The following is a 24,971-nucleotide window of genomic DNA, read 5'->3' on the forward strand; positions in this document are numbered from 1 at the left end:
TGGCTCATCCATGACTGAAGTGCACACCTTTTCACCTGCCAAAACCACTCGGCTTCCAGTCCCCCCCGAGGGCAGAGCACTCAGGTTCTCTGATGGAGGGACTCCATTGCTCCTTCTCACACCGCTGAGGAAGTCGAACCATGATATCGTACCCCTGAAACGAATCTAGAATTGTATGCCAACTTCTTTTTTTCTTTTTAAATATATTTTATTGATATTTTTACAGAGAGGAAGAGAGAGGGATAGAGAGCTAGAAACATCGATGAGAGAGAAACATCGATCAGCTGCCTCCTGCACACCCCCTACTGGGGATGTGCCCTCAACCAAGGTACATGCCCTTGACCTGGAACCGAACCTGGGACCTTTCAGTCCGCAGGCCGATGCTCTATCCACTGAGCCAAACCGGTTTCGGCTGTATGCCAACTTCTTCAAAAAAGAAGGCATGGAACAACAGCCAAGGCATCTGTAATGTTACTAGATAAACACCATGCCCCTTTGAAGAAGCTCAAACACCCGATGACAGTGTTTTCTCGGGGAACAGTTCCTAGGCAGAAGCTGTCAGGCCTGCGGGTCTGGAGGCTGTGGTTGCGTAACTGTCCTTGGTGGCTCCTCAGCTCCAGCGCCGCTGACCAGTGTGAAAGGGGTGTGGTGTGCATCGCCTCTTCAAAGCAGCAAGTGGGGAAACAATGACCTCATATTGTTGTGAGGAATGGAAACGACAACCCAGGCCCAAACCCAAGCTATGGGTGGACTAACTAACCTAGCAGAGCTGCAGAATGCGGTGGGGGAGTCCTCCTGGGCCCACGGCTCCCTGTCGGAGCTGCTGGGCTGATGGATGGAGCAGTTCCCAGGCCCGGGGCTCTGACTTTGGCAGGGTTCCTGCTCTCTAGTTCCCTTTATCCCTCAGGCCCTGGGGACTCAGTCAGGTTCTCCTTTCTCTGTAAGCCCATGCCTGGCTGTGGAGTAAGAACCACCCCCTTCCTCCCCAGCCCAGGGCCTTCTCCTTGTCTCTTTGTTTTTGTGAAATGTTGGAAACAAGAAAATGTGCTAGTTCAGAACTTGCATTCCAGGTTAGACAGACTTGGGTTTGCACCCTTTGCTTATTTATAAGCGTGGACAAGGCACTCATCAGAGAGAGAGCTTCTGTTTGTTCAACTGTAATAGTGCCTACCTACCCTATTATTGTAAGTGACTAAATAAAATATCCACAAGAAACACTCAACGCAGTGTCTAGCAAACAGGAAGTGATCAATGAAGGTTAGCGAGTACAGCGGATCTTGTTACAAGTATTTGTTTATATATTTGTCTCTTCTAGCAATTCACTTTTCCAGGACAGAGATCGTGTCTCAGTCAAGTTTGGCATCCCATTTACCTAGCAACATAATTTGAGCATAGAGGTTGCACAGTAAATCTTTGACTAATGAATAACTACATCTAGGTGTGTATACAGATTGTATGTGTGTCCACACATGCAGAAGCATTCATAGCAAATGATATAACAAGGCCTTGGGAACCTCTATTGTACTTATGGATATGGAGAGCATCATGAGGAAAATTATATATGGCACTATTAAAACCATGGCTTCATTATTTTGGAGAATTTCCATCACCATAATTGGAACTTTTCCAAGTTTAGTTCCTCTGAACCTTCAGGGTAAGACCCAGTCCCCAAGGAAGGAAGAGGCTATATATCCATCTACTAAGGATGTGCTTTCTCTGGGCAGATTGTGGGTGGGGTGCTTCCGGAGAGCTGATTTTGGGGGGCAGGGAGGTGCTGCGGGTCCCTGCATGATGCCAGAGTCCCCCACAGGGTCAGATTTTTTCAGAGTAGGAAACTTGACAGGTGATAACATTGACCCAAATTGGAAACTCCAGAAAGGGGGTGGGAGAACCAGATTTTGGGGGGAAGAAAAGTTAGCTACTGACATTCTGAGTTTTAATGGATATTGTATTTGAATGGACGTGTCCAGAAGACAGAGGTGATGATAATGTTATGGAGGTAAAGAACTGCCTGGCAACACCCACGGCGGTGAGAGATCCCAGAGCCTGAGGATTGAGGAAAGCTATTTGAAGTCATTTCTTTCTGGTTATCTGTTCATCCCGGGTGTGCGTGCTTTGCTGTTGGTTGACAAGAGAATCACATAGTCTAATTAAGATAGAGCTTATTTTCATTTCACAAATAAAAGCGAGGGGTTGAGAAAGTGTTACTAAGGAGATCTACAATAGACCTCGGTCTCCATATACAGGGCAGTGGCCACCGGAGCTCGCCACAGCTGCTTGCACCCTCCTTTTCTCAGCCAGCAGTTTGCAGCAGAGGTCAGCTCCTGGGAATGGAACTGCGGACCTTCCTGAGCTCATTCTCACTTGTCCACACAAACCCGATTCAGCTGTTTGAGAGTTAAGAACCAGAAGCAATGAAGCAAACCAGGTGCCAAAAAGAGAGAAGTAAAGGAAAAAGACGGGTGAAATTATAGATAAGCAATCAAGGGGAAGATTTTTATGAAAATGACAAGCTAGAATGGAAGAAGAGAACAATGGAGGAGAGAGAGAGATGGCAAATGCTGGAGGAAGCAACAGGGAGCAAAATCTAAGAAGGAAAATGAAGGAACAAGATGGAGAGATTGGGGGTTAGTGTGGAAAATGATACCATCTTCTTCTGAGTCTTGAGGGGAAGGTGAAATGGTACAAGGACAGTCAAGGCCATTTTGCAATGAACAGGGTATTTGAGAGATTGTCATGTTATCCTATATAATAAAAGGCTAATATGCAAATTGTTCTTTCCACCGGGAGTTCAACCAGGGGGTGGGGCTGGCCTGCCAACCTCCCAAATCCCCTTACCCTGCCAGCCTGGCCTGATGGGCCCTGATTGGGGTGGGCTGGCTGGACCCCATCTGTGCTCAAATTCATGCACTGGGACTCTAGTTGTTATATAATCATCACTAACCATTTATTGAGTTATGACCATTTGCCATGCACTACATTCACATTAATTCTCATGACGATCATCAAGTTGGATATTGTTATTGCCATTTCATAGAGGAAGAAACTGAGGAAGAGGGAGTGTAAGTAACTTGTCCAAGGTTATATCGCCAAGTGGACAGCCTGAACCCACATATCTGTGCAACTTCCCAACTTGCCTTTTTGCCAGTTTCAAACAATCTTCGAACATCTGATGAGAGTAGAAAGTTCTTTCCTGTGATTAAAAAAACAAACGAACCCAAAGCCATATGTACACACCACATTTTACATGCATTTGCTGGAATTTCATGACCACCCCCCCCGCCCCCCCCGCCCCCCCCGCAAACCCATCTACGGGCCCCCACAGATATCTTGACACCAGGTTAAGAGCAAAGAGCCAATTTCCAACAAAATAACCTTTAAATATGTATCAGCCTTCCAAACTGTCACAATATGATGTGATTCAAATGACATTTCTGTGGCTCCAAATATTTCTGAATGGCTGGCTTCAGAATGTCCTCAGAATCCGTTTACTGGCCACAGAGGAAAATCAGTCCCAGTTACTTGCTTTTGTTTTCTCCAAACAGTATTTGCTGTGCTGCCCCGTTCATTATCTCTGGTTTGGAACGACTTTTGGCTATTTTCAAAATTAAAAACCATTCCCAAAGGATTCCATCGTTAAAGAAATACAAAGAATGTGCAATAGGCTCAGAAAAAACAACTCTAATGGGACATTTTACAAGGGGTTCCATCTGAGGTGAAACCTTTGGATAAGGAACTATTCTCAAACCCAACCATATGTAGCTACACATGCTGTCTATGGGTATGACTTTAATGACAGTAACTCATATTGCACTGTATGAGGTAAGGAAGGTTTGCCTTTAAAACTATACCAAGTTTAATTATCATAAGTTACCTAGTAAAATTTACTGCTTTAACGTTGTTGTTTTTTATTCTGGAAAGTAGAACCTGTCCCTTTGGATAGTATAGGTACACTGAAGTGTCACTTTTGCAAATCTAGTCCTTCAGTAAACCAGTGTAGAAATAGTACACATCTTAGAGTCACTTGGCTTGTTGGTTTATTATAATTGGTTAATTTTCAATGCTCCTGAGGAGTTACTGAATAACTATACTTAAAATAATGGTTTTTAAAAAATATTTCTCTTATTATCTTTTTAAAGTCTGACTGAAATATATATATACTTTAAAAATTAATTTCTTTAATCCTTGGATCATTGGAAATAGTTCTAGATTTGTTTGTCTGAACTCACTTGGGCTGTTTAAGTTAACAATTATATTGACTAGAGAAATTTGCTTCTTTCTGACCACATATCCTTATGGTGCTTTAAAAGCCAGAAAGCCTATATTTTTACATAGACTTGAATATGTAGAAGGGTATGATTAAAATTTCCGCAATCTCATCCTGGCCCCAATCCCACTTAAATGATCACTGACTTTGCTGATGTATGTTCATACCAACCTGATGGGCTCCTTTTCTGGAATGGACTCTATGGCCACAGAGATGAGTACACTTCTGATACATAAAGCAGTGCTTCTCACCTTCGTTTCCTTTACCACCCAACACTCATAGACACCCATTCGCAAGTTCTTATGGGCAATGCATCCCCATCCCACACCCTCAAAAGTAACCAACTGGTGGGTCATCGATAATATAGGCTGTGGTGCACATGGGTGGTTTCAAGTCCAGATACTTATGTTCTACTTTCCTTTTCATGGAGCTAGAGTAGTGTACTGTGGTGATGTGATTGACAGCCAGATGATGTCCTTCATATCTCTTCGGTACATTTAGTATTGATTATTGATACTCAAGGTGTGATCCAGGCATGTGCAGACCTGGGAGTTTAGAAATGCAGAAGAGCAGGTCCCAGTCCAGACCTACTGAATCAGTATTTGCAGTTTAATGAGACCCACAGCCCCGTGATTTGTGCTCGCACTGAAGTTTGTTAGATGATTCTACATAAGCTCACACACGTAAAAGTTGCAGAAAATACTGAGCTTCTGTGTTTTGGGTTATGCAGATTGACAAATAACAACAACAAGCAAAAAACAAAAACAAAAACCCAACAACAACACACAAGCAGACCGAATAGACACAACAATTCCCTCTTTGTCAAGTGATGGGAATAAAAATGTGTAAAATGGTTAAATTCCAGATATTTGGCGTATTCTCTTTAGCCTTTGGAATTGGTTATTTTTCCATTTCTATGGCCTTTCATGTTAAGTTTGGGCTCTGTTCAGACTCACGTAGAGAAACTGACTAAAGCTAATCATCCAAACCAGCATTTTACATTTGCTTCTCCTGGGAGCAAGATTTTGTGGTTTCATCTCAGATGAACCACTGTGTTTGGGAAACAAGCTAGTTTCATCCCAAATCAGTAGCAAGGTTAAGGACACAACCAACTGACTAAAAATATATTGCAAATTCAAGATGCAACCTCAAGTCTGTGTCAAAAACAAAGTGCTGTGCCTGGAACATCACACTCCATGGAGACGCTGCAGAGCCCGGTGTGTCCAGCTGGAGCCTGGATAGCACTCTCTTACCTCCTGAGCCCTTACTTGGTGGATGTCAAAGTGGATCCGCCTTGTCCCTTACCTGCTGCTGAGAGTGCAAACTGGGATAAGCCTTGTAGAAGTCATCTTCAAAGTAACTGAAGCTCTTTTAGTTAAGCATTTGGTCCCACTTGGGGCTCAGTTTTCTTCTTTGGGCAATAAGAAGTTTGGGATGAAGGCCGTGTTTCTCAGAATATTGTCTATGGAGACACCCCGGAGCCAGAATCATGTCACCTGCTTGTGTGAAAACCAGATTCCTGGGCTGGGATGATCACAGCACCCTGCGAAGGAGGGGTTATTTCTTTTGTATGGAGGAGACTAAGGCTCAGAGAGACTTTCGTTTTATGCTTGGTGAGAGGTAGAGCTGGGATTTGAACCTCCACTGATGGAATTCCAATGCTTGTTCTATCTCTCTTGTGCCAAGGAAACAGGTAAACAGAGAGGTGCAGACCCCTGCCTGCCCTTGTGAGCTCACATTCTAGAAGGGCGGATTTTGAAGTTTATTGCCATGTGCCCCACATGGTTGTTTAGAGTGGCTTTTTCAATGAAAATACTTTGTAAATTGTCGATTTACTACCATGGAAATAGTAGAAGATCTGGTTTTAGTTGTTTCTTTTCTTTTCTCTCTCTCTCTCTTTTTTTTTTTTTTTGATTTATAGAAATTGAGATTCTACTCTCCAAATGTTTAATACTCAGTAGCCAATGAAAATGCAACATCTCACTCTTTAGCAGGAATGCCTATTGCTCGGCTTGGCCGGATGCTGCTGCTGTGAACTGGAGCAGGACTGACCCGATCTGGAGGCTGTGTAGGCTACATCTGCTCTAGTGGGATGTTCAGGCCTTGCCTCTTATTCTAGGAAAGTCCCTGTTTCATGGCGAGTGGTTGTAGGTTTGATACAGCCTTCATTCTGTGCTGTTTATATCTTCATTATACCTTCTGAATTGTTTCTCAACTGTAAGAAAAAAAATAAAAATCTTTTTAAAGCATTAATTACAAAAATATTTACTGAGCACCTTTTACTAGTAGGTGCTTTGTATTGGGCAAATACAGGGGGCTACGCGGTGAACAAATCATTCAAGGGCGAATGTCCTCATGAATTCATATCACTCTGTTAGTGGTCTGCTTTCAAATTCTTTCCCCTTCATTTAGTTAAGCTTCACTCTGAAATTTAGTTGAAAGAAAATGCTCAATTAAAGTGACATTTTGTATGCAATTGAACTCATTGGAAGGGCAATAGTGTGCAACATCCTGTATACTTAAAGCATTACTTCCAAAGAGGAAGACCCACAGCATGTTAACTCCCTATCTTAAAACTGTGAATTATTATTATTATTATTATTGAAAATAGAGTCACAGAATCTGGTTGCTTTGAAAATCCTGCCATGCTCTTTAATGCTCCTTCATTATATTTGATTTTCAATTTTATGGGCTATTTTGGTTAGTGATGGTAATAGCAGAGAATTACTGTAGCCTTCAAGGGGATGGAATGAGGAATGGAAGTGATTAAAAATAAGTTAGCTTTTTCATGTACAGGAAGCAGGAATAGTAAAGCAGCAGCAATGCATTCTAAAATGATTAAATGACTGACTAGGACATTTTGAAGCCTCATTAAAAATCAACAAATTGATCTTAGTGCATCTCATCTCATGTGTTAGCTGGGTTGCCCCGTACTTCAAGGCTCTGGTAAAAATGGGCTCAGACGATAATCTCCACCAAATGGCAGTAATCTAACATTTGAAAACCATCTTTCCTTTCTGTTGAGTATAGTGAGGCAAAGACAGAAAAGGTGGGCCCTTCCTTAGAGTGATTTTCATAAAATGTTAATTTTAATGTATTGACAACACAAAGTAGAAATCTGCCAGAGTTGCTACTGCATCTGGGACTTGTAGGGCCATGCTGAGAGTATAAATGTCTTTGCTGAACACCAGCTATATCTACCTACACTTAAATAAATTAGAATGAAAATTCTACATCTCTAAGAACTGTTTACATTTGCTATAATAGTATGGAAGTAGCAAGGTCAGAAAGATGGCCTGGCCTGGGTCTCAGGTCAGTGCTGTGCCTTTGTCCCATTTATTCCTGCTCAAGCAGCCAGAGTCCTTTGGCCATTTGTTATACTCACATCAGCAAATCAAGGAGTCTGCTCTGTATTTCATCTCCATAGGACACCAAGCTTCTCTTGTTGTGCAGGCATCATTATTTCATATGAAAATCTAGGATTCCAAGAATCATGGAATTAGGTAGTGTCCTAAAAGATTCTTATTCAAATCCATGCCTTTAAATTTGTTTCTGTAGCCCCACTTTAGGCTACTAGCTTGCATGAAGGCATAGAACTAGAATAAGTGGAGAGTCACACTAAGTCTCCTCCCTTCGCTCATCACTCCTCCCCAAAGCACTGATCATATCCTCCCACCCTATTCTTTTATTCAACTTGCAGCGCACGTGCACACACACACACACACACACACACACACACACACAGAGCATTCTCCACTATTTCTAGTTATTTATTTTTTAAGTGGAGGGACAGTATGATGATACTTTTGAAGCAATCTTCTAGATATGTCTTTAAAGCATTAAACAATTCCCTAGGATTCCTAATCAACTCATCTACACCTCATATAGTAGCAGTCTTTTGTTCTAGTGGCCTTTTGCAAAGCATCCATTTTAGTTCTTATAGAAATTATGGAATACAGCTGTTGTTTTCCAACCTTATTTCATAGGTTTGCATAAAACTTAATGGGTTGTACATGATTAAATAATAAGTGTGATTGGAATTTGTAGTTTGGAGAGCATAAGCACTAACACAACAGGTAGGAGGAGAAGTGTGCAAGGTGCCAGGGGTGGATGTAGTAGCCATGAGTGCCGGGTGTTCCATGGGAATCTGCTGCATCAGTTAATCTAGTGACTTGATTCAGAGGATGCTAAGAGAGCTGTGATAACTTACATTTAGAAAGGGTTTATTCGGAGCCAAGCATTGGTCTCTCATCTAATCTTTACTGGGACTGTGAAGATTAGGCATTATTATCTCCATTTATACAGAAGCAAAGTAGTTTGTCCAAAGTCACAATGTTAGTAAGTAACAGAATAAGAAAAATACAATGCAGATTTGGATGTCTGCAAAGACTTTATGTTTAACCATTGTGCTATGTTATAATGTGTTGTTGATTTTTTGACAATCTAACAACCCTAAAGAAACCCATACCTACAGAAAGAACACAGATATCATCAATGAAATCTCCATTTTAGTGAAGAACCATCATATTTCCCTACTTGGTATCAGTTTGTTGCTATTTCTGTTACAGGAATTCACAAGAAAAGCTTTGTTGAAGGAGCCTGGGAAAACACAGGCAAGGACTCTAGGGTTCCGCAGAAAGGAGGGCAAATAAACAGAATGTCTCCTCCTGCTCTAATTTATTAGAGAGTTTACAATCGCAGTAGTGAGTGATGTCAAATTTCATATATCCTCAGGACTTGCCAGAGTTCTGGCAGCTTGCAAATTTCTAAGCTGGGAGCATGGAGACTTGAAGACAGACATTTGTTTTCTTGTGGTTTTTTTGTGCTGTTGCTCCACCCTGTTCAGTTTAAGTCCTTCAGTTTTAATGAAAGCTTTGATCTTGGATGAGAGAGAATAATTAGGCTAATTAGGGAATGTTTGTGGTTTTTATTGGTGAATTAGACAGTGATATGGTGAGGTTGTGCATTTCATATATACAGTCCTTTTTTTTTTTTTTTTTTACTGCTCCTACCTTTAGGAATTAAAAAGTATTTAAAAATCAACTTAAAGTAGAAAATTGACCTTGGCTTTCTGACTTAATTCTTGGACTAAGCCAAGCATTTGTTTTGGGAGGCTCCTAGAGCCCTCGAAGCAAACTGACTTGCCGCACCCTTTATGCTAGTCATCAGCAAGCAGGAAAAATACTTTTAGGAGGCTATTGAGGGACTGTATCCCCCATAAATAACATGTAGTTGAAGGAATTACAAGATTAAGAGCACCAGCAAAACAAGGTACTAAAGCTAAGCTGAACATTTCATTCCGTTTTGAATTTTAAAATGAAATAACAATAAAATAGCTCGTTTTGTCATGCACATCTATCTATTGCTTTATCAACAGATGTTTACTATGCAGATTTCTGAGATCTGAGCGCTTCAAGGCAATGCTCACGTGTCTGGAGTGAGGAGGAGGTACTTAGGTCCTTCAAGGTCGCTGTGGGAAGTGGGAGATGTCCACCAGAGGCCTCTTGAATAAACGAAGATCCCTCCAGGGAGACATGTTTTTTAAAAGACTTTTAAAAATTGCTTTTGAGAGAGAGAGGAAGGGAGAAGGAGAGAGAGAGAGAGAGACATCGATATGACAGCAAAACATCTATCGGCTGCCTCACTACTTAGATTGTCCTCAAAGCTGCTGGAGTCACAGTAATGGGGCCTCAAGGTGGTAAGCATTGTTAAGGGATTTCATGAGGCCAGAACTCTTAATGACAGGTAGCCCTGTGCTAAGGGGTATTGGCTGTCCATCAGTTGTGGGGAACGTTGCACTTCAGAGCTGGGAGGAGCCTTAGAACATGCTCTGGTCTGCTTCCATTGCTGCAACCTTGAGGACCCAGCCCTGGCTCTGGGGCTATTCAGGATACTCTATTTAACCAGCTTAGTGACTTTCTTAAAGTCACTTAAACTTTCTGAGCCTGTTTCTTCAACTGTACAATGGGAATACTTGCTTGCAGGATTTTCATGCTAATGGACATTTAGTCAGTTAAAATTCTTTTTATTAAGCATCTTCTATGTGCCTGACTTGCATTAGAAGTTGGGGATACAAGAGTGAACAAAAGAGCCCTAACTGGTTTGGCTCAGTGGATAGAGCGTTGGCTTGCAGAATGAAGGGTCCCAGGTTTGATTCCGGGTCAAGGGCATGTGCCTTGGTTGCGGGCACATCCCCAGTAGGGGGCGTGCAGGAGGCAGCTGATCGATGTTTCTCTCTCATCGATGTTTCTAACTCTCTATCGCTATCCCTTCCTCTCTGTAAAAAAATCAATAAAATATATTAAAAAAAAAAGAGTGAACAAAAGAAATATTCTCATTACCCTCAGGGGACTTATAATCCACCTGGAAAAACAGATATTAAATAGTGACTGGCACAGAGTAAGGTCTAAAACAATGGTAGCCATCTTATTATCCACTAAAAGGAATGAGGCCATTGCAGTACCGAAGGTTCAGCGATGTGCTTCCAATTTCACAGTTAATGCTCGCAGAGTCGGGACTTTACGCTGAGATCTACACTGTAAATGAGGTACTTGTCACAGCCGCTGGGCTTGTTGATTCACTTGGGGACTGCATTTCCCAACCAGCCATAAGGTAGCTTGGGTCCCCACAGCACTTCCGGGTTAGACATAGGCCAGGTCAACTGGCATAATTTAAAAGCCGCAATCAGTTTATTCTATATGCCCTTGTAGGTTCTTGAAAAAAAATCTGCACAATGAGCACTGATTCGTCTTTGGCCACAGAACTGGTATTGAGAGAATGTCTGTTAGGTAACTCAATGACTCCCGTTAAGGGACTCAGATGAGAAATTGGACAATTTAGAGCCAACAAAATTTTCACTTCCTCCTTTCTTACAGTGAGAACCTTGTAAGTATGTTAACCTTTTCATCCAACCTGCCCAAAGTCTTGGTTTCAGAATCAATGCCTAGTCACAGGGAATGCCTAAACCCACGAGGTTGGCATATATGTTTCCTTCTCATTTCCATGGCTCTCATGTGTCTCTTATTTCTGTTATTTTATTGTTTGTATGTCTTCTAATCTCAGCTAAATACCAAGGTAATGTTTAAACAAACTGTTTTCTCTCGATGGGCAGAGAATGCCTGTATAATGGGGGGCAACATGAATAAGGTTGATTTCTGGACAATCATAGAGTCAAAAACCCCTTTCATTAGGTGACAGATGGGCTTTCTGTTGCTTTGGATGGAAGAAAGCCCAAGAACCTATGACCTCTTGGTTGACCTGGATCTTATCTCAAAACAAATGTCTTCCAGTCCTTTCTTTTATCTCTGTGTACATTTATGGGAATATCAGATAAGGCGCGGCTTTGATTTTTGTTAATCCTCATCTGAGGATATTTTTCCATTAATTTTTTTTTTTTTTTTTTTTACAGAGAGAGTGGAAGGGAGAGAGAGACAGAGAAAGAGAAACATTGATGTGAGAAAGACACATCAATTGGTTGCCTTCCACATGCCCTTACCAGGGCTGGGATCTAGCCTGCAACTAGGTACATGTCCTTGACCAGAATCGAACCTGGGACCCCTCAGATGCTCTTTTCACTGAGCTAAACTGGCTAGGGCAAGACACAGCCTTTAAAAGCTTTTTGGTCCCATACTTATTAAGTGTTGCAAGGCCAATGTAGTCTTGGCTGTTGCTTTGATTAGGATGTTGTTCTCTGTGGCCAGAGCTACCTTTATTTACCTCCAAGTTCTTTGCCTTTGTGCACTAAGCCCACATCAGTTTTCTGCAGAAAGGCTGTTCTGTTCTTGTTGCTATCGAGAAGGGAATACAAATAAAACATTTGGACTCCACTCTCAAATAAGAATATGTTTTGACTGAGTAAAGCTATAAAAATATTATAAAACCCTCCAGATTTCCCCCAGATCTCCAGCCTGGGGACAAAGTAAGGTCACAGAAAAAGTCACAGAGCGCTGGAGTTCTGGCCCAGCCCAATGAGTGATTTTCCGGCAACTAAAGGTTTTTCCTAGTTGAAGGAGTCCCTGGGGGCCCCATGATATGCTCACCGAAGCCCACAATGACCTGCATTCTTTGTTGCCTCGGGGGTCCCCCCATTCTCTCTGTGGCCCCTATTTTGTGTTCCCCCAGTGACCCTCTCTTGGCTGTAAAGCTTGTGGCTCCTTTAGAGGATATATTTTCCTGGCACTCCATCCTCGTGATTGCAGGCCTGGACTTGTGATTGTAACCACTCCTTTCCTCCTGTCCCTCAATCTCTATCCCCCCTTGACCAGAGTTATACCCTGTTACCAGGCACAAAGCAGAAGTACCCATGTCCTCAATTATCTGCAGACCCTCTAGCAAGGCTCTTCTCTCACTTGGTCTGCCTTTTAGCTAATTGGGCGAGTGTGGTGACTGTTAGTTGTACACCAGGTCTGTTCCCCGTTTCTTCCACATGTGCGTGCCTGGTTAGAGACTCCTTTTCCCCCAGTCTACCCTGCTGCTGGGTACAGCCGAGGAACTAAGCTCTCTCTGATGGAACGTGGGAGTTTAAATTTTTGGTCACTTACTTAGAAAGAAAGTGTTTGCCTTGCACATTCTCTTCCCCCTTTCCTCTGGGGCAGTGGTTCTCAACCTTCCTAATGCCGCGACCCTTTAATACAGTTCCTCATGTTGTGGTGACCCCCAACCATAAAATTATTGTCGTTGCTACTTCATAACTGTAATTTTGCTACCGTTATGAATTGTAATGTAAATATCTGTGTTTTCCGATGGTCTTAGGCAACCCCTGTGAAGGGGTCGTTCGACCCTCAAAGGGGTCGCGACCCACAGGTTGAGAACCGCTGCTCTGGGGAATGTTGGCCTGGCCGTTGAGGACAGTATCCTAGTCTAGCGGGTCTTAAAGTGTATTCTGCAGACACCTGGAGATTCCCAAGGCCCTTTCAGGGAGTCTGAGAAGCCAAGCTACTTTTAATCATCTTAACATGTTATTATTTGCCCTTTTCACCGTTTTGCCGCTGTATTGTTGTTGCAAGTGCAATGATGTGTAAAACTGCCGGTGCCTTAGCATGAATCCAGCCAGGACACAAACTGTCCCCGGAGTGATCGCATTCTTCACAGCCTCGCGCTTGCAAGGAAACAAAACAAAACAACAAAATGCCCGTTTCCATTAAGCATGTCCTTGAAGAAGTGTTACTGATAAGCAGTTTAATTCAATTGGTGCTGTCGAGTGCATGTCTCTCTAATATTCTGTGTAAGGAAATAGGAAGCGTGCATAAATTCTTCCAATGCACTCAGAAATGTTATTTTTTTGGGGGTGGGGTTGGGGGTGGAAATCGGCTTATCACTTCAAAGGCAAAAATGGATGGTATTTGTTTCTAATGATAAAATTTGAGTTTTCAAGCGAAAATTTGAATTTTGGGAATTACGTATCTGCCACCAGGAACTTGGCAGCATCTAAATATTTAAAAACTTCTCTGCTGTGATTGGTGGTGATAGCAATGAGCATGATTTTCTAACATTGGGTATAAAGTGTGTCAACATTTGGAAGTTCTGCATAACTCCGTGAACCAATAATTTTTTTTGAAGTACTGATGCCTAACGCTGCAAGAGCATGCATTGGTTAAATGATCCACTGGAAGTGTAAAACAAGAAATTTTGCTTATTTGTTTCGTAAATGTTGGCAAATGTATTCAGATATATAATCGTCACCATGCCAATGGATTTTAAGGTAACAGAGTATGAAAAAAGTTTATTGATGTGGTTTCAGATTCTGTATTGCAACTAACCTTTAAGAAACAACTACTTGAGTTTGATGTAGTATCGAAGAATAATAGTTACAACGATCTGCAAAGGCTATTGAAAGACTCTCCCTTTTCTCAGCTACATAGTTGTATGAGGCTGGATTCTTTTCACAGACTTAGCTAAAACAACTTATTGCACCAGATTGAATGCAGAAGCATCAGCGTTCAATCATCATCTTCATCACCATCATGAAGCCTTCTATTATTGAGCCAGATATTAAGAGATTTTTAAAAATATTAAATAATGCCACTCCTTTCACTACTTTTTGAAGAGATAGTTATTTTATAAAATAAGTTAGTTTTGTTAGCAATGCAATGGTTTTATCAAAAATGTGTTTTTACTGATTTGAGAGGGAGGAAGAGAGAGGGAGAGAAGATAGAAACATTGATGAGGGAGAAACATTAATCGGCTGTTTCCTGCACTCCCCCCCCGCCCCCCCCCCCTCCCAGGAATGGAGCCCACACCCGGGGCATGTGCCTTGATTGGGAATTGAACCGGCAACCTTCTGTTGCATGGGATGATGCTCAACCAATTGAGCCACACTGGCTGTGCTTATCATGGTTTTAAAAATTAATCAATATTTTAAATAAATTTTTGTTCTAATTTTGAATACAGTAAGCATCAATAGCTATTGTTCACATAAACAAGTCTCTCTGGGGTCCTCATAATTTTTGAGTGTAAAGGGGTCCAAGACCAAAACATTTGAGAATTCCCACCTTCAATGATGGCAGAGCTACATGAACTCCATCTGGACCAGAGTCTCCTTCTTGACTGGGATATGAAAGGGAAATATACCTCTACTTCATTTGAGCCACTCACATGTTGGATATTCTGCTACAGCATCTTGGCTCATATCCTACAAATACATTGGCCTAGAGAGTGATCTAATGGATGCAATTAGAGTTGTTTTTCTCCTCCAATGCCCAATCAGTGTCCCCAAGTCAAGCTTGTGTGCCCTGAGTTTCCCAGGAATAGTCTGGATAGTTGAGCAATGACTTTTGTAAACATTTTAGACAAGATTAGTCCTGGGGCAGTTGTTAGTCTTAACGTATCAAGTCAATTGTCCTTCTCTGAAGGACCTCAGCATTCTGAAAAGGTGGATTTTTTAACAAGTAAACTGTGCCTATATTCTGGGATCTCTTTTACATAAGGTTTTAATCTGCATTCTTTCTTTGTTCTCTTAACGTCAACATGTTTGGTCTAGTTGTTATGGTAATAACATTTTCCTAAGACAACAAGGAAGGCATGTGGTTTAACAAGTACACAGGGGGTATTATTCAGGACAATGGAAGAATCCTTGATTTGACTCGTTCTGAGAAAATTCCTCATTATTGGTCATCGCTATACTAAGGTGATGTTTAATCATAGCGTTCACATTCTATTGTGTAAACTCAGGTGTACATACTCTCCAACTCCCAAATCCTGACTACTCAAGAGAGGAGAGAAAACCTCCTGGTGTTTTCCTAATTTCCCTTTGTTTTATGAACCTTGTTCAATGTTTAAAATTTGATCATGTCCTTGTTTAAAATATTAGGAATGACTATTCATTTTCTCCAAAATCAAATCTACTTTCCATCCTGGGCATTTAAGAATCTATATAATTTGGCCTCATTCTGACCAACCACTGGAACTCTTAGCAGGCAGGACAAAGGCTGAGTCTACAAAGGAGGAAAGAAGGGAGATTGTAGATTCATTGTCCATAATATCACCACTTTCTTGAAAACTTCCTTTATTCTCTTGCCTCAGTCATACTCACCTGCACCATCACAGCCTGATTAAACTCAACTCTGTGCACTCTGCACCTGATCTTCAGCTGAGCATTGTTCGAGAACATCAGGCAACCCTGCTGAAGTTCTCCCTTTAAAATCATCACCACAGATATCAAAGGGGCATGCAACAAAGACTGGCAGTTCTCCCACCTTCCTCAGACCTTCACTCTCCCACTAATTGAGCTGACATTTTTTCCTCTAACTTCCTCAGCTGGTGACCTTGACTTTTAACTTATTTTAAAAACATATTTCATCTTCCCTCTGTTTAGGGAGAATCATTCTGAGTCCCTGTCTAAGGACAAAGCTCCCATGCCTGGTTCCATTATTTGTGCTTACATACCATTTCTGTGAAACAAGAGAACATATTTCTATGTTCTCCAGGAGACAATATTTATTACACACACTCCCATTCATTGTGCCACAGACATACTGACTTTCTTTTTGTCTTAAACTTTCTGTCACAGGTCTCTTGCGCTGCTCTTTTCTCTGCAATGTTCATTTCGAATTCAGACCAGATGTCACCTGCCATTTCCTCACAGAAGTCTTCCCTTACCAAAGTAACTCAAGTAGGTTTCTGTATTATTTTCTAGGGCTCCCATAACAAAGTGCCAAAGACAAGGTAGCTTAAACAACAGAATTTTATTTACTCAAAGTCCCGGAGGCTGGAAGTCCAAGATCAAGGGGTTGGTAGGGTTGGTTTCTTCTGGGGCCTTTCTTCTTAGCTTGTAGATGACTGTCTCTTCCCCAGGTCTAAACATTGTTTTTTCTGTGTGTCTGTGTCCAAATTTGATCTTCTCATATTGAATTAGGGCACAACGCAGGACCTCATTTTAACTTAATTACCTCTTTAGATACTCTATCACCCCAAACAGTCATATTCTGGGGTACTAATTATTAGGATTTCAATATGTGACTTTAGTCTATAACAATACCTCTCTATCCCATTGTAGCATTTTTTTTCTTTGCATTTATCACTATCTGAATTTATATAATTCCTCTGTTTGTGTATCAGTCTTTCCCACTAGAATGTAAGCTCTATGAATGGAGAATCTAATGCCTGCAACAGTGTCTAGCACAGAATAGAAGTTCAATGTATGTTCATGGAGTAACTGAAAAGGCAGAGAAAAGAGGGGACAAATTATAGATGCTTTGTTTCAATTGGGTAAGATTTTTGTTCTTCTGCACTATTGTTTCTTAGTTCTCCTTCTTTTCATGCTTCTTTTTTTTCTCTTCAAACCCTTCAAGACTTATAGCAAGTCATCACTCCTTCTGGACATGTTTCAAATTCCATAGCATAGACTGATTTTTCCAGTGTGTGAATCTTCTACAGCAGTTATTGCCTGAATTTTTTGTCACATCACCTCATTGAGTATTACTCGTGATTGTTCTTTAATTGTTTCCTGTCTTCATTGTGTGCTTCATCTCCACTGAGATAGTGATGTGCCCAAGGGTGTCAGCCATCATTTATTTATTTGCTTTGGGGTATAATATAGAATCCTAAGTTAATTGAAGCTGAATTAAACAGGCTTGAATATAATTTCCTTCCTTATTTAGCAGCAAAACAGGTATCTCTGAGCAAGGAACCATGAGTGGAGTTGGCAGCTCTGTGTGGTGTGATTTCTGAGGCATTAGGAAAAATCATCTGCTCTGCCTACACATTTCTGCTCTGTTCTCCCCTCCACATTTGAACAAAGATGTTTCATGGCAACTTTCTGAGAAACTGTTAGGCCAAAATAGAGCAAGGGTTTTTTATTTGTTTTATTTTTAACTGCTTTTTTTTTGAGGTATTCTTGACATATAAAAAGCTATAGATATTTAATGAACCAAAATTATGTTTAGAGATAAGTATCCACCTTGTGAAATCATCATCATTGTTAAGAGCAAGGTATTTTATTTATTTTTTTAATTTTGTTTTTCAATTATAAGTTTACATTCAGTATTATTTTGTATTAGTTTCAGGTGTACATATAGTGGTTAGACACATACTTTATAATGTTTTTCCCCTGATATTACCAGTGCCCACCTGGCACCATACATAGTTATTACAATGTTATTGACTATAATCTCTATGCTGTATTTTACATACCCATGACTATTTTGTAACTGCAATTTGTACTCCTTAATCCCTTCGCCTTTTTCACCCAGTCATCCAACTCCCCTCCCCTCTGGCAACCACCAGTCTGTTATCTGTATCTATATGTCTGTTTCTGGTTTGTTTGTTCACTTATTTTGAAGAGCAAGGTATTTTGAGTGCAAATATATCTAAGGGAGGCAAGGTAGTCACGTACACTCACATTTTATTGACTGATTCTTTTCTAGAAAATGGGGTGGGAAGGGATTAGATGTCTGAGTTGGGAAAAGTGTGCTAAAAAAGAAATCTGAGGACCTGATGTACATGTTAGCCTAAGTCCGCCCTGGCATGGACTAGCAGGCTGAAGGATTGGAAGGTATTTCATTGAGTTGGAATCAGTGTTGGCTGAGTCTCTGCTCTAGGGAACCAGGCTCAAATCTTCATCCTAGTAATATGAGCCACACAACTTTAGGGAAATTACTTCACTTCTCTGAGAAGTGGTGTAGGGGTAAGAGATTGGGCTAACCGGTTTATACCTAGGGATTGATATTCCTTCCCTCTATGCTACCTTAACAAGGGCAGTGGCCCTCCAACTTTTGAAGTGGAGGGGTTATTTTTTATTTTCCAGAAGGTTTAAAGTTACCAGGATATAAATGAGAGGAGAGGGGCAGATAATGAAAAATCTCTGAGTAAGTTGGAGTGGGTATGGGGTGATGGTGCTGATAACCGGCTCTGAGAATGCTGTTGCACTAGAGAGATAGTGGAAGAAACTGGTTCCTTCACCCCTAGGGATTACAGTGAGCAATGGAAAGGAGGCTGACCCTAAGAGAAAAGCAGTTCTATGATTATCCCATTTTAGAATAAACTAAAGCTCAGTGAACTGACTTGAACGAAAGTCTCACAGATGAAATCCATGCCAAGTGCTCTTTTGATGACTTTATACTGTCTTTCCCACACACTTCAGAAGTGAATTAAACTGCAAAAGTGCTGAAACCCTAAGAATATTCTAGAAATCCACGTGGAACTTCTCAGAGGTAAATTTGACCTCTAACTTAGGGTGGGGGATGACCTTGTAAATAGTTTAGAAATACAATCTTTATGTTACATCAAGATTTCCTTAGTCCCCACCTACTTTGAGGCCAATTTTATGCTCTGGACACACACACACCACTTCCTGCCAGCTACCAACACAGCCTTGACGTGATGGGCATAATGACTCATGGTCACGTAACATTCCTTTTAGACACATATCAGCGTGTTTGTTATTGCATGACTGCCCAAACACCCACAGAATCTAAGAAGGTAAAGTAGCTTTAATGTTGATGAATGTAGTCCCACTCATTTCTCTTTTATTCAAATCAAACTTGAATTGATCACTGTTTGGGAATTCATTTTTGCTCTTAATAAGAAGTAAGGAATAAAGCCTGGTTTCAGTCTTTAGAGTCAAACCATATTTTGGAACGATTTTATTTGGAAACCACACCTATATCATAGCAAGGAAATCATTGGCATGAGTCACATGACCCAGCTTGCAAGAGCTGGCATTATACAGTACGACCCATAATAGGTCATCAGAAGATATCCTATAAAATGCCCATTAGCTACTCAAGGTGGAAAAATGGCTTGCTTATACCTGAAGTAGGTAATATGGGTTAATGAAATAGTCTGATTTACCTATCTAGGCTGTAAATTTCATGCCATAAATCATGGCCAGTGACTGGATTCTTCTACATGATTTCCTTAACTAGTCTGCAAATAGTATAAAGTATATATCATATCTACACCATACATTGGATTAAGGGAATGCATATTTTATGTCAACCACAAAGCCCAAAGGTATTAGCATACAGTAAGAGTCAAGTAAATGTGCATTGATTCATTTCATATCATTTGTTAAAATACTGAAAATGTTTTAATAGCCCCCAAAATATTTATATTTGTTATTTTTATTTTGAAGAGTAATAGAGACATTTATTTACTGATCTATACATTTGATATTTAGAATATGCAATCCAAGCACTAACTCTAATCCTTATTAACTGAGTGACCTTTGGCATTTACTGAACCTTTTTGCCTCAGTTTCCTCATATATAAAATAAGGAAGATAATAGTACTTACCTCCCAAGTTTGTTGTGATCATTAAATGAATGAATACCTATGAAGTGCTTAGAATATTATTTCAAGCATTATGAACACTAACATTTATTATTTTCGGCATAGGAGACACATTGATTATATTGCTGTGTAAAAAATTTTCCTAGAATTTTGTGGCTTAAAACAACACCTGTTTATTATTACACAGTTTCTGCAGGTCAGGAATCTGAGTGTGGCATAAATAGATGTTCACAAGCTGCAATCAAGGGTCTACTGGGCTGTAGTAATCTCAAGGCTGAACTGTGGAAAAATTTGCTTCCAAGCTCACAGATAGTTGGCAGAACTTAGCTCCTCAGTGGCTGTTGGCCAGTGTTTGCCCTCAGTTCCTTGCCATTTGGGTCTTTCCAACATGGCAGCTTGCCTTGTCAGAGCATGCAACTTGAGAAGTCAATAGATTAGAATTGGCTTGCAAGACTCAAGGCACAATCTTTTACAAACTAATTACAGAGGTGATATTTCATCACCTTGCCATATTTATTGATAAGATGTGAGTCACTAGGTTCAGCCCACACTTAAGGAGAGGGTATTGCAAAAGAGTATGAATACCAGGGGGCAGACATCATTGGAGCCCATCTTACCACAATGAGAAAGGAGTTGATACAACCTATAATAGGTTACCAGAAGGTATCCTATAAAATGCCCATTAGCAATATAAACTGAAGAATTACGTATTTATTGGGGGAGAGAGATGTTAAAAATAATTCTGGAATAAAATAGCAATAAAAAATTGTGATAAGAACCATGAATTGGAAATATAATGTTGATGACCAATTATAATATTGGTACCTGAATTGAGTTGGCATATTTCAAATGAAGTCATCTCTGAGGAAATAATATTTGTTTCAGATTTGAAGGATGAGTTGAGCTAGCCAGGGGTGGCGCACAGAGAGGCAGGAGCCCTCTTAGAAGAGTGAACAAATGACAGGTAGGCCCTGAGGTAGGTGAGTACCTCCAGTGGCTTCTCCATGTGGCGTGGGGTTATCACAGCATGGTGGCTAGTTTCTGAGATAGAATTCTCCAAGGGAGTGCTCCAGGGGAAAAGAAGCAGAGGCAGAAGCTATAGAGCACCCCTTCCAGAGTCAGGCTATAGAGCATCCCTTCCATGGAATTTATTGATCAAAGCAGTTAAAAACCTCGATCAATGTCAAGGGAAAGGGTATGATTTGGAGATGCAACATTCTTGTACAAAAACCAGCAGAGTTATTTGGAAAATTACAAACACAGTGGGTGATTTTAGCAAGAGTAATTTAGATTTGAGTTAAAAATTGAAAAAAGAAGTAAGAAAATGAAGAAAGTATGTATAGATACCCCTTTAAGAAGCTTGGGCAGGGCTGGGAGATGAAACTTAAATGGTAACTGGAAGAATATGGATAAAGAAAGGACTTCAAGAGTGTTTCTGTGTAGCAGGAAATGATCCTCTAGAGAAGAAGAGTGTGAAGATCATATAGAGGTGGGCTAGTGGATGAACTAAGTTTCTGAGAGATGGGAGGGGGAAAAATCTAGAACACAGATTTGGGAGATTGGTCTTTGATAGAATATATATATTAAAAAGGCAGAGTAAGAAAGTGTCAAAATTCTTGGCATGGAGGGACATAGATTTACATATATGAACACAGAAGTTATTTATCATTAGCTTGAGAAAAAAAAAAAAAAAGGAGACACATCATTTGAGGCAGCCAGAGACATACTGTTGTTGTGAAATAATCATTTCCTTGTTCAAAAAAAGTTGATGACCTTATTTTTCTAGAATGTTAAGAGAATTGATATGTTCAGTAGAAGATTAGAATGAATTCTAATGTCCTTCCAACTCTTAATATTCATGCTTTTATGATCTTGCCTTCAGAGCACTGAGTCTGAGATTTCTCTACTCGCAATGTGATAATGGATTCATCTGAGAATAGGTGAATCATTTTGATTACACAATAGGGTGGGTGTCGAGACATCCCAAACATAGGCAATCAGACCTTTCTCTGTATGTAATAAGTTAATCCCTCTGAGGCCAACTATAAGTGTTGCTTCAAGATTTGACTCTAAGTATGCATTCTTTCAGATCACAGTATTTTTCCTCTATTTAGAGCTATTATCATAACAAAATCCTGGTTGAGGGTTAGGTAGGTTAGGTTCACTTTTGCACAAAATGAAGGTGTGTTGTTTTTTTTTCTTTTCATTTTTCATCTAGCTTGGCACAAAAGACAGATATAGTAGAGGGATTTCTTATCTGAGTATCAAGAGTTCACTGGATGCCACCCAAGATGTTGATTCAGGCTGGGGTCTCTTTACAAGATTTAATGCTTCACTTGCACTGCTATGATTATGCGGGTGTATGCTAGAAGTTAAAGGCATGAGTTCGGGTGAAATAAGGCAGTTATCTAGAGTCTAAGGCATGGGTGTTATGAATAGCTCGCTTTACACCCTGAATGTGCCAGAATGAAACTCACTCCTATAAGGGCCAGAATGCTGTATATTTATCAACACTCTGCTCTCATACTAGTCCTGTATTTGAAATAGCCAGATGCACAAGATTCCATTTCCATTGCACAGAAAGGGGACACCTGACTTAGGTGTGCCCAACTTCTTGGTAGACATTACATAACCACTAGAATTATAGACACTCAGTGCCAAGGATTGTTTTTTATTTTGGCATTGGAAAACAAAAGGGTCTGGGGTTTTCTCTTAGTCCTGACAATGTCATACTTTCCAGGAAGATGGGCAAAAATGTATGAATTATTGGGTTGTTTCTATTAATGCTTTCTACTAGGTTATCAAGTGTTCCCCCCCCCCCATTAAAAACAATGTTCTATATATTCATTGTTTAAACTGTAGACTGGAAGTATTTAAAAATAAATAAATGTGTTTTTATTTAGTTTTAGAGAGAGGAAGAGAGGAAGAGAGAGGAAGGGAGAGGGACAGAGAGTTAGAAACACTGATGAGAGAGAGGAACATCATCAATTGGCTGCCTCCTGCATGCTCTCCACTGGGGATTGAGCCTGCAACCCAGGCTTGTGCCCTGACCACGAATTGAACCAGCGACCTCTTGGTTCCTGGGTCAATGCTCAATCACTGAGCCACACCAGCTAGGTGAGACTGGAAGCATCGTAACAGCAGGGACTAGACTTCCTTAAACCCTTTTATATCTTAGTGCCTTCTCAAGACTAGGTCATAAGTAAAAAAGTAACCTCTTGAGACTTCTTTGATTGACTAAGAAAGAGGATTTGATTCCAACTGTTAAAAAATGATTAAGGAAGACACATTAGTGATACCAACAAACTTATTTGTACTTCATGAAGTGGAAGGTCTCCACTGTGAGAACAGCAAAATGGGTGAAAGGCAGGACATTTTTATAGAATGAAGAGTCAAGAACAAGGAAAAGAAAAACTAAAAATATTTGCTTGGCCGGGGCCACATTCTCAGCCTTGTTTGGGTGTTTGGGCTGAGCAAACAAGAAAATAAATATAGAGCCCAGAGTTGGCTTGGCATCTGGGGACTGGCTAACTGGTATTCTGCATTCCTGGTGAAGCAGAGCATTTGCAGGGATACACATTTATCTAACTTTGGTTTGCTCATGTGGCAACATGGGCAGGAGAGACTTCATCATGGGCCTAGAAAGTTATTTTAACACACCCGATGCATTATAACTTGGACTTTAAGTTTCCATGTCTTCAGATTATTCTAGGTGCTCTAACAATTGAAAGGTGTAGAATGAGGCTGCACTCTTTCTCCCCAGTGAAGAGTTAGTGGGTCAAAATGAGGGGGACAGGAGAAAGCAAGAAGCAGAGGAGAGGCCCAGGACTGTGGTGAGCACTTACTTCCCTAGGCCATGGCATATTGCCCACCTGGTATATGGTGGCCACTTGGTAAAGGTTGGTCAACAAATGAATGAATGTAAGAAAGCTGAATTAATCTGGACAGACAAGTTGGGTTAGCTCCAAATTGTCCCTCTTTTCTTGGGAAAGCTGAATTAAGTCCAGCTGTTCTTCAGACTGCCAAGCCACTTTTGGGCAAGTTCCTTTCTATTTCTTCCATTTCTACTCATTTTCCCCTTGAGTGCCAAAGAAATAAATGCTGCACCAATTATTTATTCTTTATAGGGGTTGGCTCTTTGTATTGGTCATTTTCTTAATTGCTCACATTCTGCATATTTACTTATTTTCCCCAAGGCTGTTTCATTCCCAGTAACACCTTCTGTGACTCCATTAATGAAAAGTGCAGAGGGATTTCCTATCTCCGGTTTCTACAGATTTTCTCTAATGCCAGTTTTCTTATCTAAGCTGACAACACCATCACACACACACACACACACACACACACACACACACACACATGACTTTGGAGTTTCAGATGACTCAAACTGTGTCTCCTTCATTTTGAACAAACTATTTAAAAAATATGGGTGTGCAATTCAGCTCTTTCTCAGAAATTCTGCTAGGCTGTTGGAATATATGCACATCAATCAAATTCACTGATCTAATGTGACACCTAACCAGCTGGGTGAGAACATATTTGTAAGTCGATTTACAGAACAGGAGCAGCCTCCTGGCACCCATAGGCCCTGCAGGATGCTAATAAGGAAAAATAGAAAGACTCTGAATTGAAGCACCCCCTGACACATGGAACCTTCCCACACTCTTTAGCCAGCATAACTTAAAAAAAAAAATACTTGGCATTAGAGTCAATTTTAAGAAAAAGACAAAAAAAAACCAAACTTTCGTTTATTTTCCAATGCTAATCATAATATCTTCCGATTCTTGTTCACTATACTACTATCTTTAAAATAGAATGATTATAAGACACATGAAACTTTATATTCTGTTCTTTCTTTGACCTTTATATCATCATATTTTCTTTTTTATATATATATTTCTATTGATTTTTTACAGAGAGGAAGGGAGAGGGATAGAGAGCTAGAAACATCGATGAGAGAGAAACATCGACCAGC

Source organism: Eptesicus fuscus, chromosome 14 (genome assembly GCF_027574615.1).
Source record: "Eptesicus fuscus isolate TK198812 chromosome 14, DD_ASM_mEF_20220401, whole genome shotgun sequence".
In the NCBI taxonomy this organism is placed as follows: domain Eukaryota; kingdom Metazoa; phylum Chordata; class Mammalia; order Chiroptera; family Vespertilionidae; genus Eptesicus; species Eptesicus fuscus.